Here is a 12,392-nt window from a genome sequence, read left to right as displayed (position 1 = left end):
AAGCAAATATATTGTATGATCTTACTTATATGTAAAATAAAAAAAAACACAGTGTGTTTTTTTCGTGGTTGCCAGAGGCCACAGAGTGGGTAAAATAGGTGAAGGGGTCAAAAGGTAGAAACTTCCAGTTATAAAATAAATAGATCATGGGGATGTAATGTACAGCATCGCTACTGTAGTTAATAATATACCGCATTGTATATTTGATAGTTGCTAAAGAGTAGCTCTTAAAAGTTCTCATCACAAAAAAAAAAAAATTGTAGCTATGTGGTGATGATTGTTAATTAGACTGATTGCAGTGATCATTTCTCACTATATACAAATATCAAATCATTATATTATACACCTAAAACTAATCTAATGTTATATGTCAATTATATCTCAATTAAAAAAAAAAAAACAGGGGACGGGGGGACCAAGCACTGATATTTTCATGAATGTGTAATTTAAGAGTGTGAAGTTAGGATATTAATGATGAGTACTATTACAACTACTCCCATAGCTGGGACTGCAAAAATTCAACAAAGTAAAGATCCACAGATGGAGTAGCATGCTTAAAGTGCACCTCTATTCCTATCAAGGAACTAAATTAACTTTATATTAGCTGGTAGGAGTAGAGTAGTTTTCATGAGGGTGGAAGGGAGACTGTTACTGAAGAAATAAGGGTCATTTCTATGGGGAGAAGAGAAGCTAGAAGTTCAAGTGCTTCTTGAACCTCCTATAACAGAAAATTGGAATAACTTATTATCTGTCTTTTTAAGCACAATTAATTCTGCTCTGGCCCTAGAAGGCAAACAGGGTGCAGAAGCTGGCTCATCCTCAAGAGTTCTATTTTCTCTTTCAACCATGTATCAAGAATTTACTTGGCATCATTAGGCATTAAATGTGGGGTAAAAAGGATTAGTAATCACACAGGTGAGTCAGGTAACATTTCTTGGCCTCAAGCCTCTCACAGTCATCTCTCATGAAATGGACAGAGGCACAGAGGATAGCGGCATAATCAGTAAGAGTTAAGGACTACAGTCTCACAGAGGAGTGAACAATTATCTCTTGTCTAGCAGCTCAGAGAGGGCATTATTCGGAGATTACATGTGAACCAGCCCTAAAAGATGAGTGAGGCTTCTCAGGATGAAGAAAGGGGCGAGGCATTCTATGCGTAGTACCATAAGGCCACACAATGTGAGAGAAGCAAGATACAGTCTCAGAGAAGTACTTAAGTGATAGGAACATCTGCAGCTTCAGAAGAAATGACCAGAGATTATGCAGAAACAAAAGATGGGACCCAGATTTTAAAGGACCTTGGGCAGCACTTTAGAATTGTTCATTATCTTTAGTAGTCACTGGAGATCATTGCAGGCTCCTAAGTGAGGTTCTGTCACTATACAATTGTTTTAGAAGAATTAATTCTGGCAGAAGGAAGATGGACTGAGAAGAGAACAGCGTGGTGGTATGGTGGGGGAGAAAGGGCACAAGCACAGCTGGAGGCAGGGGCTGCTACCCTCCCCTCCAGACCACTCTGAATGATGCCACATAATGGTCTCTACAGCAGAACTGGATCTGGCCCCTGTGTTCAGTGCCTTCCAAATCACAGGCTTGAAGACCACACATCTGATAACCACAAAGCTATGCCTGTTCCACTAACATCATGCTGGAATTCTGAGCCACAGAGCCCAGCTTGTAGATCCTACCCTGCTCCTACTACAGCTATTAGCTGTGTTGCCTTGAGAAGCCACTTAACGTGTACAAGCCTGTTTTTTTTTTTAATCTATAAATAAGAATATTCATAATACATTCCTTGGTTATTTGGAGAATTAAATAAAATAACATGAATGTGCTTTGCAAATTGTAAAATGGACTTTAGTTATTAATAGTGCAGTCCTATTAAATAGGGATTACCAAAAGACCTTGACTTTAAAGGAAATTCTATGGAGAGACTCACAACTCCTAACTCCTGGATTACTTTTATGAGGAAGCATGTGGTGTGGGGGTTAAACACATACAAACTATGGTGCCAGCCTACTAGGTTGAATCCTGGCTCTAACATTCACTAGCTCAGGATCCACAACATTAATTGAATTTTGTCTTTATAAAATGGAATTTAAAATTAGCACCCCTTAATAAAAATAACACCAACCAAATAAGGTTGAATTGAGTTCGTATATGTAAAGAACAATTCCTTATCGAGAGTGACTGCTCAATAAGTGGTAGCAGACATCGTTCTGCTGTGACTTGGATTTAGGACTGATTATTTTAGGATTTAAGGTTTTGATCATTATCTTTATGATTGTGGATACAGAAGGTAAAATAATAGCTATCCAGAGGTATCCAAGTTTTAATTCCCATATAACATGTAATATGGCAAAATGGAATAGTAAAGATTGTAGATGAAATTAAGATTCCTAAAATCAACTGACTTTAGAACTATAGAGGTTATTCTGGATTACCTAGGTGGACCCAATCTAGTCACAAGAGTCCTTAAAATCAGATACTTTCATGAATCAGTAAGAGAAATTAGATGGAAGAAGAGGAGAGATTCAAAATATAAAGGAATTTAACTTCCTATTGGGCTCAGAGCATGGGGAGAATCTATAATGCACCCTGCACAGTGTGACGTGCTGAGGAACAAGAAGTTACAAGGTAACTCTTATTCCCAATGAATATTCAAGATAATTGAGAAAAATCGAGAATATACAAAAAAAAAAAAAAGTAATAGAAAATGAAATAGCAAGGGAACTGATTCAGTTATGAGCTCAGTTGTTCAGATAAGGCAGAGGCTGCAGAAGACTTTAAAAGTAAACCCTGAAAAAGTATGAAGACTTTAAGGAGTGGGTAGGATTTAATCTGGACCAGGCATTCATAGGGAAGGAAAGACTTTCCCTCTACTCTCCTAGGTTCAATAACTGGGTTTATCAAATAAATTGACAACATGCAGATTAACAGGAGAAAAAGTATACAAATGTGTTAATTTTTAATATGTCCACAGGAACATCACAGGGAAAAAAAAGTGATCACCTCAAAAAAAAAAAAAAAGATGTGAGATTTAAGAATCTATATACTGTCTTAATAGAGAAAGGTGGGTGAAGGACAGGCCACTTAAGGGAGAGTAAATGATTTTTAGGAAAGATAAATGGATACATAGAAAAGTAGAGGGGAGGTACGATAGTTATGGCACAGTGGTCTGGGTGAGATGTGGACTTCTAGTCTCCTCTGCTAAGATGAGTCAATCTTCCTTGGTTGATGAAACTCCCAGGAAGAGATGGATGACGGTTAAGTTCCTTTTGGAGAATCTGTCTTTAGGAAGATAAGAGGAGTTCAGAGAAAGCCTCTCCCTACATTTACTGTTCTTCAAGCGCCTTTAGCTCAAAATAATCATATGCCAAAGAGGCATATTTCAGGGTAGCGTATTCGGCCACCCTTCACAATCAGTAAACAATTCTTAATCCTTGGGAGAGTCAAAAATTAACACGGCTTTTGTCCTTAGGCCTTAGAGCAAGAATTTAGGGCTTTCATAAGAGAAACACTAGCTACTGAGTGGAATAAAGACTATGAGGAAGGGGTATGTGTGACATTTTTGAAAAAGTGTGGTTGCAGATCTGTTTCACCTAAACAAGGTGAATGCTTAGGTAGATGACCAGTAAGAGACTAAGTTAGTTGTTCAAACCTGGCAGCACATCAGAAACCCCAAAGGGAACTTTACTGAATCACCCACTCTGTAGGTGGTTCCTGGATGTCTGTGTTAAAAACAAACTGACCAAATAAAGTTACCAATGGTTCTTGATGCACAACCAGGGTCGAGAACTTCTGGAACAGGTCAGATATTGGAAACTGGATTATAGAGGCTTTAAGTTTCAGAGAAGCCAGTAAGCAGTTGATTGCTATGGACCAAGCATGATGAAGGTGGATAGCTGTCCAAATGGCTAAGTAGAGATGTAAAGGAAGAAATGAAACACAAAGGTGTACTGACAGTCATGAGGAAATGGGCAGGAGAAAGACAGTATGCAAATAGGAGTCCACTGAATTGTAAACTTCGGAGGATACCCTGACATTCACTGCCCCACCCCAGAGCGCTCGGTATTTCAACTCACACAATATGAGAACAGGATAGATTTTTGTTGAGTATATATATGAAGAAAATCTGGAAAACTGGAGGGCTGCAAAACATGGTATCACCAAAACACAATATGGAAATTCAGAAGGATAAATGTTTAGAGGAAAAATTGTGAATTCGGTTTTAGATTTACTCGGTTTAAGTAAATAGACATGATAATAGAGATTCAAGCATTTGAAAACTCTATTTAGTATACAAGGGAAAATTGTAGGGCTCCTAAGTTTTCATAAGTTTCCATCACTCTCTCCTGTTGAATTTGTATGTGCCCAGGCAATTAAAATATGCATTATACTTCTAACAAGCTAAATCTATTCTGGGATCTACCAAGTCTACCAAGGGCTTAGTATCTGCTCCAGAGTATTTCTGAATGAATGACAAAGACACTAAGAACAATAAGTTAGATAGAGAAGCAATGTGGAAAGAATGGGGCCTTTAAACCACAGACATCCTAAATTAAAATAGAAGGGATTAGGTTATAGGGAATGTGTATCTAAATTTCAAAGCAAACTCTAAGCTTCCCACTATGCTTCCCAGTCCAGCACATTCCACCCAACAACAACAACCACACACACACACACACACACACACACAGAGCTTGTTGAGTAAACTCCTGACTAACTTTTTGGAGAAGCATAATGTAGAAAGAAATGCCCGAGGGAAAAGGTCAGTGTACAATGAGAAATCAGTTTGCCACCTAGTTCCAAGCCCCACACAAACCTTTTAACTTTAAGAATGTGCCACATTATTTATAGATTGATTTCTTAGTGATTTTATATAGGTTATTTTGGTGAAAGCTGAAAATCTTTCATACCTTTGTTATTATGTACTGTGTAGCCAAAATTAATAGACTTGAGGTACCCCCTTTTAAATGACTCACTATTTTTCCTTTTCTGACTTGTATGGTTTTCCTTATTTTCCCACAATATGGATAAGGGAAGATTCTGGTAGTCTAATTCATGTATATTTCAGAACTAAAACCATAACAATAACATTGACTGGGGGTAGGTAATTATGATATTACCTTAATGTTATGATATGACCAGATAATGTTAACATACTCTTCTTCTGTTTAGAACAGCTTAATTAACAAGGCAAGAAGGAAAGAAAAGAGGGATTATACAGAGGAGGAGGGAAGTCATCCTAGCTTTTCAGTACTTAATCCACCTATACTATCCGTCATATACAAGAAACAAAAAAAAAAAATTCAAAAAATGTTAATGCCATAGAAAAGAGAGTTGAGTTTCAATTACCTCAAGTCCTGTGATCTTTCCTTAATTATGGAAGAAAGAGCTTCTGAAAGAAAACATAAGCAGCTCAGACATATAAAGCTACCTCTCCCTCTGAAGTCAACATGACAAGTCTTGCTTACAGAAGGAAAGTCTATTTACTTACGTGAACCATACATCTGAATTCATTGTTTAATTATGATATTACCTTAAGTCACTAATATTTCCTGGAAACTGTAGCTTCTGTGAATTCCTCAGAACTTACCCTGAATATACTCCAAGTTATTAAGCTTTTCAATCATCCACCAGGACTCTGGTCAGGCTGTGAGTTCTTTGGCCCTCCTCTACCTTGGAGTCCCATTACTGAATACCTGATGGTCTTCCTTCCTAGAACTGGAGGCAGTACCAGCCTTGGCATCTATACAGACAATTAATGCACCCACACAGCACCTTTATTTTTCTGTGCACAAATTATTAAAAACACATTTACTAAAATGGCAGAGCTAATGACCACCTCCAATGTCTGCTTGCTGCTCCTTGTTCTCTTTTTGGGAGTTTTCTTCATTTCTGGGATGTCCCCTTCCCCAACCTCTCTGCCTTGCTGTATGCTATCCCTCTATTAAAACAGCAATGATTTGATAGCATCAGTTTGTCTTTGATAAAATATTTTCACACAAAATGCCACCTCTTTCAAAATGTGTCATTCAATGCCTATTTGAGCCCATCTTTATCTGGAAAATGAAAAAAATTCATTTTCTATTTAGAGTTGGAAGAGTTTCTAAGCTGAACATTAAGCAGGGATAACTTTAAATGCCTTGAAGATAAATTCACTTCCTTTGTTTAGCTGCCTGAAGAAAATGGGAACTGCCAAATTAGGTCCTTGGGCCATTGTCTTTTTTTCCCTCAGGTCTTAGGAGTCATTCTCTTCCCATTCTTCTGCCCATGTGGTCTGGACCCAGGGCCAATTATTATGGCACCCTCTCCCTCTCCACCACTGAGAGCAGAGACTCCAAATACAACCCCAAATACAACCCCGTGAGAGGACTATTAGAATCCCTTGAGAAGTTTTTTATCAAACTACTGCTTCCTTCCTGTTTATGTCCTCCTCCTTTTTCTATTTTCCCATTGGAGTCATGCTTCTCTAAGCCTCATCATCTACCATCCTGTTTAAGAATCAGTGCAAATACCCTTGTTGGGGGAGGAAAGGAAAAAGATGTTTATGACCATCTCATAGCCTGGTGATCATGCAGGGTACTACAGAAGGAAAATCATGCTCTATGAGCCTCAGTGTCAGCATCCAGGACACTCAGGACAGTTGTGAGAATGAGCTGCTCATAAATCCTTCACAGGCTGGGGAGGGGAGAGGTAGATAGAGTCCTGAACTGTGGAGATATTCACTATTGCGGGTTCAAGTATTAACATGCATGTATACAGCTTCGACCAGAATGATTAAACAATACAGTGGAGCAGAAAACTGTTAACATAGACATAGGCATATAGATGCTTACTAAGAAAGTAAAAGTCAAAAAGACTAAAAGTTTGGCTATTTAAAAATAATCTGGAAAATGGCAACAAGGCACCATCATATTTTCACCTCTCCAAATCACCCCCATAGAAACAGAGCAAGTAGGATGGCAAAAGCCAAACCCCACAGACAACATCTGCAATAAAGCAGTGGGAAAACACATCCCTGTGAACCTCAAATATGTGTGGGTTGGAATAAATTACTGGTGATATTAAGATTTGCATGGTATCAGCAAGCATGTTAGAGGAAACAGAAAAAATACAAAAGGGCTTCTGATGGCCCTGAGAGGCCGTAAGGTCTTGCTGGCTCCGATTAGTGGGTAAACTCAAGAGAACCTTGGTAAGGTCAGCCAGGGCTCCTTGGACCCTTAAGAGAGACCCTTAACAGACATAGCTGATGCCCACTCCAAGAGAAAGCCCCCACATTGCAGAGAAACTGCTAGGGATGGAATCCAAATTGAGCAGGAAAGAAACAACAAGGTCAAAAGAGACATTGGAAAGAGAAGATCTAGATAAAAATAAGGAAGGGTAAAGAGTTGGCGAAGATTCAGACATAATAAGGCCATAATTATAAAGACTTCCAAAAACAGTAGATGTGGGAGCTCTAGAGCTGTGATGCTGGAGAGCTATCCTGACCCACCCTTCCCTTTTAAGAGTACAAGAAAATTCATGTCACTGAAACATTAGTAAAGAAATAAAGGTGGTCAAAGCTATTATAAGGAAAAATGGCAAAGAAATGCAATAATGTCCCTACAGATAATAAAAGCATGACAGAAAGACAGACAAAATGAAAAAATTACAATCTAATATTTCAAATCAAACTAAAAATTTGAAACAAACAATAGAAGCTTTGAGAGAACAGCCTAACCAATAATTAGAAAAACTAAAAAAGAATCTAACTGGAGAAAACACAAACTTGGAAATGGAGTTTGTAGAATTTAGGAAAATATTAGAAATGAAAGAAAATTTCAGACTAAATAAGGACAAATAAAACAGTGAATGAACACTGTAGAAAATGCCTTAAGAAAAAAAAAACGAATATTTTAAAAATAAAAAGATAAAGAATATTTAGTCATTCCTCTGTATCTACAAAGAATTGGTTTCAGGACCACTCCCTTGTATACCAAAATTCAAGAATACTCAAGCCCCTTGTATAAAATGGAGTAGTATTTGCATATAACCTACATACATCCTCCTGTATACTTTGAATTATCTCTAGATTACTTATGTCTAATACAATGTAAATGCTATGTAAATTGTTATTATATTGTTTAAGGAATAATGACAAGAAAAAAAATCTGTACATGTTCGGTACATATGCAACCATCGTAGACCTAACTACTTAGTACACATCAGTAACATAACGTTTTTTAAAAAATGTTTTCAATCCACAGTTAGTTGAAGCTGCAGATATGGAACCCAGGGATGCAGAACATGCAAATATGGAGGGCCAACTGTATACAGTGATACATTTAATGATGCTTTAGTGATGAGGATACATTCTGAGAAGTGCTTCATTAAGTAATTTCTTGTGCAAACATCACAAAGTGACTTACACAAATCAAGATGGTATAGCCTACCACACACCTAGGCTATATGATATAGCCTAATGCTCCTAGGTTACAGCATGTTACTGTGTAAAACTGCGTGAGATTAAATCAAGCAAAAGAGAAAATAGTGCAAGCAAGAGACATAGTAAGTACAAGATACATGAGACTTCTTCCAAAATAATACAGCATACTGTTTCACAGCAAACTTTTTTTTATATTAGTAGAAATAATAGGAAATAATATAGTGAATAAGGCAGTAGCATCATCATTATCAAGTATTACATACTGCACATAATTGTATGTTCTATAGTTTTATACAACTGGCAGTGTTGTAGGTTCGTTTATATCAGAATCACCACAAATACATGAGTAATGCATTGTGCTATGATGTTACATCTCTGGGTGATGGGACTTTTTCAGCTACCTTATACTCTTTTAGAACCACAAACGTATATGTGTTCCGTCATTGACTGAAACACTGTTTATTACGCAATGCATGACTATACATGAGAAAAATACATAGACAATAGGGAAAGGAAATCCAAGATACCTATACTAGAAGTCTCTAAAAAAGGAATCAATGTAATGAAAGAGAGCAAATATTATCAATTATAATTCAAGAATACTTTTCCAAAATAAAGACTTGCACTACAATTGAAAGGACATACCTAGCAAAATTTTCCCAGAATGGACTATACCTAAACATAGTCTAGTAAAATTATTGATCTTATAAAAAGAAAAAATCCCTTTGGCTCCAAATTAAATGGTCAAAATCCCTTATCGAAGAAAGAAAATGATGTTGCCATCAGAATTTTCTATAGCCTGCTTTATGACAAAAGACAATGGGGTAACATTTAAGAATTACAATAAAAGCAAACATAAACTAAAACGATTTTATATCCAACTACACTGATCTTTAAATGTAATGGTCACAGTACCTTAATCACATGTAAGAACTCAGGGAATATAGTTCCTATGAACCTTTCCTGGGGAATATACTGGAGACCAAGCTTCAGACAACCAAAACGATTAAAGAGATATCAATAATAGAACTGGTAGTAAACATTAAATACATATTTAATTGTATAACTTGGAGTACCTGTAGGTTGTAAGAGAGAAGATACAAAACATAATGGCCATTTGCTTTAGGTACACTTAACTGTCTAAAAATGAAGGGGATTAGATTTGAAAAAGAATATGAGAAGTAGAATAAGCTGTCTGATTGTCTCAACGATATCAAGGGGAGGAAGAGGTATTAGTTGAAAGGAGATTCTGGAAAATGGAGGACAGAGTGAAGAAGGAATTACTAGCTAATTTCAATTTTACTTATAGTAGGATATTATGAGAAAGTACTAAAAAAGAGATTAAAGGTGTCATACACAGATATTGAAAAAACATGAATCATATAATATAAACTCATATAAAGACATTAATAAAAAGGCATCAGAAGAAGAAATACACACCAAGTACAAAAAGATATGCCAAAGAAAGAGAGCAAGCAAGTAACACAGAGCAGTGCTTTTCAACTGTCTGTAATGAAGGACCAGTTTTATCTTTCGGTCAGTGGCAGGCCAATACTTTGTAAAATACAAAATTGCACACTTGGAATTCATGGCAATGACAAATTGCCTAAACATTTCTAATGTTTTGTGGTTTTTTTTTTCACTTTCTGTACATATATATGGAAATATATGTAACATAAACATGGCAATACTGGTGTCTGTTAAATTAATTAAACAAGGAGGTCATTAGACTGAGGCGGCTCTAATGAATGGTGGCCTATGTAAAAAACAAAATTTAAGCCTGTAAATGCCACAAAGTTACAAAATTGGAACCTAAGGACAACCAATCATAAACAACTAACCAGGCTTTGTGCACTAGCCAATCAATAATTCCCTTACTTTGCTTCCATCTTTTCTCTGTAAAAGTCCCTCCCCAAGCTCTTGGTGGTAAAGCACTCCCAGCTTCTTCCAGTTTGGTGCTGCCCAATTAGAATCAATTTTTGCTCAGAAAAACTCTTAAAAATTTTAATATGCGTCGTTTTGTCTATTAATATGTCAAATATTTAGATCTTATTAAATCTAAAAGGGCTTAATTCACCTTTTTTAAAAAAAGGATTTTCAAATTGCCTAACAAAGCAAATCCAGTCCTCCAGGTTAACACACACATACACACACACACACACACACACACGGTAGTCCCCTTTATCCACAGTTTCTGTTCCCTGTGTTCAACCAGAGTCCCAAAATATTAAATGGAAAATTCCAGAAATAAGTTTTAAATTGCACACCTTTCTGAGTAGCGTGAAATCTCTTGCCTTCCGGCTTCTTCCCACCCAAGATGTGAATCATCCTTTGTCCAGCATCTCCACGCTATGCATGCTTCTCTGCCTGCTAGTCACCTAGTAGCCGTTGCAGTGATCAGATCGACCGCCACAGTATCAGTGCTTGTGTTCAAGTAACCTTTATTTTACTTCATGGCTACAAAGCCATTCACATATCTGATTATAGTATATTATTATAATTGTTTTATTTTGTTATTACTTATTGTTGTTAATCTCTTACTGTTCCTAATTTATAAAATTAAGCTTATCACAGGTATGTATGTATAGGAAAAAAAGTATATATATGGTCTTGGAACCTATCCCCCATGGATAAAGGGACTACTGTTTTATAATAATATTATATATTATTTTACATATATATACTTTTTTCCACTTGCAATAATTTGTATACTATTATTTCATAGTGAGAAAAGTCTGCAAATTATGCTACCATTTATCTAATAAAGGGGAGGGGAAAAAAAATATAATATATTTATAAATTTTATATATTTATATATGTGTATGTTAACATATTAATGAAAGGATAAATTACAACATTTAAAAATAATTACCTAAATATAGAGGAAGAAAATAAGACAGAGGGGATAGGGATAGAAACTAGATTTGTTTTGTAAATTTGACTTTAGAGTCATGTAAAACCTTACATGATTATAATTATAAAACAAAATTAAATATAAATAAAGCAATCCACAAACATCAAAAGCAAAATGAGACAACTGAGCCTGTGTATCCAGTAGGTGGCATAACAATCCTAAAAGGACTATTCTATGTGACTTTAAAACAGAGATTTATTTGTCCTGAGTGAAACGTTATCATAAGGGTAAAAACAACTGCAAAGCTTAATCTGTTTTTTTAACTATTTTGTTGGGAGGATAGTCTTAATATTTATTCTGAGGCCGTTGTGTGTATATATGGATAAAGCAAATGAGTGATTATAATCATGTCATTAAAAACCTGAATATTTGACATGGGAAAAAGATACACAGTAAAAATAAATCTTCCACTGTTGAATTTGAATAGGAAATATCATTACTTCATGATGCATATTATTTTATTAAATTAAATGATTCTTAGCTTTGTCCTCTGAAAAGACTTAGAAACAGTGCTGAGGTCATGGTCTCCACATACCATTTCACATTAAAAGGAATAAAGAACTCTTTGAAGAAATAGGTGATAATAGGTCTGCAGCAGGAAATGTACGAGTTGATCCCAGAATATCAAAGACTGCTTTGGTGAGATCAGAATGCTAATATCAAATTAAAGAGGCTCCCAGCAGCCAAATGTGAGAAATTTTGAACAATAATAAATATAGTAACTGCAATAGACTGAAACACATCCAATTAGTTAAAGTTTATGAATTCCTAAAGAATCTTAAAATAAAATACTATTGATCATCCGTAAAAATGTAAGGAAACCAAAATTATTACTTTACAAACTAGCAAATAAAGGGAAGAGATCAATATTTGTACTGCCTTCCTTATATAAACTATTCCAAGTAAAGTAGTTGATGAAAAGATATTTCTTCTTGTAGAATTATTCCTTTGAATAAATGAAGAAGGAATTTTAAAATCCTAATGTCACCATTTTACCATCTTTAATGAATTATTAGATCTAGACAATGGTAATCAATGACTGCTCTT

General features: G+C 35.8%; 1 protein-coding gene across 17 annotated transcripts in view; it reads left to right on the top strand.

The window, feature by feature from the left end:
- DLGAP1 (DLG associated protein 1) overlaps positions 1-12,392 on the top strand; it is a 798,454-nt gene that overhangs the window by 382,059 nt on the left and 404,003 nt on the right. The gene's annotated exons all lie outside the window — the stretch shown is intronic.

The sequence above is a fragment of the Pteropus alecto genome, unplaced genomic scaffold, assembly GCF_000325575.1.
Source record: "Pteropus alecto unplaced genomic scaffold, ASM32557v1 scaffold146, whole genome shotgun sequence".
Lineage (NCBI taxonomy): Eukaryota > Metazoa > Chordata > Mammalia > Chiroptera > Pteropodidae > Pteropus > Pteropus alecto.
The sequence above is the reverse complement of the archived record's forward strand: the minus strand, read 5'-3'. Positions and strand labels throughout refer to the sequence as shown.